Source organism: Salvelinus sp. IW2-2015, unplaced genomic scaffold (genome assembly GCF_002910315.2).
Source record: "Salvelinus sp. IW2-2015 unplaced genomic scaffold, ASM291031v2 Un_scaffold803, whole genome shotgun sequence".
Taxonomy (NCBI): domain Eukaryota; kingdom Metazoa; phylum Chordata; class Actinopteri; order Salmoniformes; family Salmonidae; genus Salvelinus; species Salvelinus sp. IW2-2015.
This window is the reverse complement of record NW_019942617.1, coordinates 95,853-98,843: the sequence shown is the minus strand read 5'-3', so window position 1 is coordinate 98,843 and position 2,991 is coordinate 95,853. Positions and strand designations below refer to the sequence as shown.

General features: G+C 49.8%; 1 long non-coding RNA gene across 1 annotated transcript; it reads right to left on the bottom strand.

The window, feature by feature from the left end:
• Positions 1–1,852: 1,852 nt before the first annotated feature.
• On the bottom strand, positions 1,853–2,991 carry LOC139024011 (uncharacterized). Its single transcript, XR_011475247.1, has 2 exons — positions 2,589–2,991; positions 1,853–2,147 (listed from the first exon to the last, which is right to left on the bottom strand). It is a non-coding gene; the product is annotated as an uncharacterized lncRNA (long non-coding RNA).

The following is a 2,991-nucleotide window of genomic DNA, read 5'->3' as shown; positions in this document are numbered from 1 at the left end:
TGGAGGAGATTACCCATAGGTTATACGCTGCTCGGAGCCTGCATACCTGGTGTGTGTGCTGTGCGCGGGGGTGAGGATGGAGGAGAGCGACAGCTCAGTGGCAGAGATGGTGTGTGTGTGTGGTTGTGTGTGTGTGTGTGTGTGTGTGTGTGTGTGTGTGTGTGTGTGTGTGTGTGTGTGTGTGTGTGTGTGGTGGTGTGTGTGTTGTGTGTGTGTGTGTGTGTGTGTGTGTGTGTGTGTGTGTGTGCGGGAAGGGCGATATTATATGCGTGCTGTAATGAAAGCTCTCCGGGGGATCGGTGGAGCTGCTTAGCCGGCTTTGTGGACTCCATTCAATCATAAATGGATAAGTCCCAAATGGCAACCTATTCTCTTTATAGTGCACTACTTTTGAACAGGGCCCATAGGGTAGTGCTCCATATAAGGAATATGTTGGCATTTGGGACGCACTAAGACATGGCGTGCTGCAGCACAGGCAGGGATTTAGGAGCACTGCACTGTCGCCCCAGGGAGAGATGAGAAAGGGATGAACAGGTAGAGAGAGGTAGAGAGGAGAGAGGGAGCAAAATAAGAGAGAACAACTTTTAATACTTTTGTTTTCTGCTACTGTCTTTCTGTTTCATTTCACACACTAATGATTAGATCAGTTGGCATTATCACACTACTAGCTGATGTAGGGCGATATGAGATTAGAGGTAGGTATTCGATGGGATATAGAGGGTTGCGACTCAAATGGCACCCTATTCACTACTTTTGACCAGGACCCATAGTAGTGCACTATATAGGGGAAAGGATGCCATTTGGGACAAACTCTAGCGAGACAAATGAAAGGAAATGTATCTCTATTTGATGGCAAGCCTGATAAGGGTTAAAGAAACCATGATATTTTGCTGAGCACTGTTCAAGAGATCTGAAGAGATTTATGTAATGTCAAATTGAGCATTCAACCCTTCTTTCATGAGAACGGTGTGAGTCGATCATGACAGCTAAAACCCTTTAAGTTTATTTACATTCCATTGTGGCCATCATCCTTCATATCAGGTCAAATCCATACACTTTGTCAGTGGGGCGAGCGTGTGAAAGGAGACAGGCATTGACGGATGGTTTCGATCACACTCTATTCCCATTTTAAGGCAAATGATTTGACTATGCCCAGGGCAGGAGGCTCACAAAATGCAGATTTGGCTGGCTGGAGTACAGTATTGGATCTCCAATGACAATGCCATAAAATGTAATATTGTGTGAGGATATGCTAATGGAGAGAGAATCAGGCCTGTGGCAGAGTGGCTATAGTCTGGTGGATAGACACCCAGGTCCTGCTCCAATACCTTCAAAAWCCATCCCTCCCTCCCTTATTGTAATATAGAGAGATATTCTGTTTGACTGCAGTCTAATTTACTCTCTACCCCTCCCTCTCCCCCTCGGCTCCCCCTTGGCTCCCCTGCCATGTATGCACGTCTGAAGGGTCTGTATAGGCATAAGCAGTGTTGTGGTGGTGCTTCCACCATATTGCTTCCAACTTACAAATATGGAAACATCGAAGAGTTGGGGCCAAGGGTGACCATTGGGAGCAATATGTGGGACCAGTTCTGACTCCCATGAGGCTAATAGATGATGAAGAGGATGCTCGGTCATGATTACTGTAAGAGGCACTCCCAACGAGATGGGCTCATATGCAAAGCAAAGAGCTGACATTTGAATGCCAGACGGATGGTTTCCTGTCGAGTTTTAGCAGAAATTAAGAGTCACACACAGGCATGCACGCACATGCACAGAAATAACCACCCACGTACATACCAGAAGACACACCAAAGACATGACACACAACAAATTAAAAGTATAGAACACGTCATTTAAATATTGTATTGATCTTTATTCATATTAAATTAAAAATATATTTTTGACAGATTCATGTAACAAAACTGCGGGAAAAGTATTTAAATGTTATAGCCTTGGGAATGGTAAAATGTTCAGTTGGAAGCAGCGCTGAAGTGGATTCAGACAATAACACCCAGTAAAKCAAAGGGATGGAAAGAGAGKAGAGCTCTCCTCCTTGGAACCTCAGCCAAACATCAGAGGCTCTGCTGCTACAGGTCTGTCTGATGCCTGACCCAAGACTAGGACCAGGACTAGGGCCAGGAACAGGACTAGGACAGAACAGGAAAAGGACATAGGGCCAGGAACCAGGACTACGGGCCAAGGGACTGCAAAGGACCAAGGACTAGGGCCGCAGGACCCAGGACTTAGACGACCAAGGACTAGGACCAGGACCAGGACTAGGGCCAGGATACAGGACTAGGGCCAGGAAGACCAAGACTAGGGCCAGGACCAGGCAGCGACAGGACTAGGGCCAGAGACCAGGGCCAGGAAAGGACTCGGACAGGACTAGGGCCAGGACCAGGACTAGGGCCAGGACCAAAGGAACAGGACTAGGACCAGGACCAGGGCCAGGACTAGGGCCAGGACCGGGACTAGGGTCAGGAACCAGGATCTAGGGCCAGGAACAGGAATAGGGCCAGGAACAAGGACTAGGGACCGGGACCAGGACTAGGCCAGAACAGGACCAGGACTAGGACCAGGAACAGGACCAGTAACTAGGGCCAGGAACAGGACCAGGACTAGGGCCAGGACTAGGACGCAGGATAGGGCCAGGAACAGGACCAGGACTAGGGCCAGGAACAGGACCAGGACTAGGGCCAGGAACAGGACCAGGACTAGGGCCCAGGACTAGGGCCAGGAACAGGACTAGGGCCAGGACCAGGAGTAGGGCCAGGAACAGGACCAGGAACAGGACCAGGACTAGTGCCAGGACTAGTGCCAGGACTAGGGCCAGGACTAGGTCCAGGACTAGGGTCAGGACTAGGGCCAGGAACAGGACTAGGGCCAGGACTAGGGCAAGGAACAGGGAACTAGGGCCAGGACTAGGGTTAGGAACAGGACTAGGGCACAGGAACAGGACCAGGACTAGGGCCAGGAACCAGGAGGACTAGG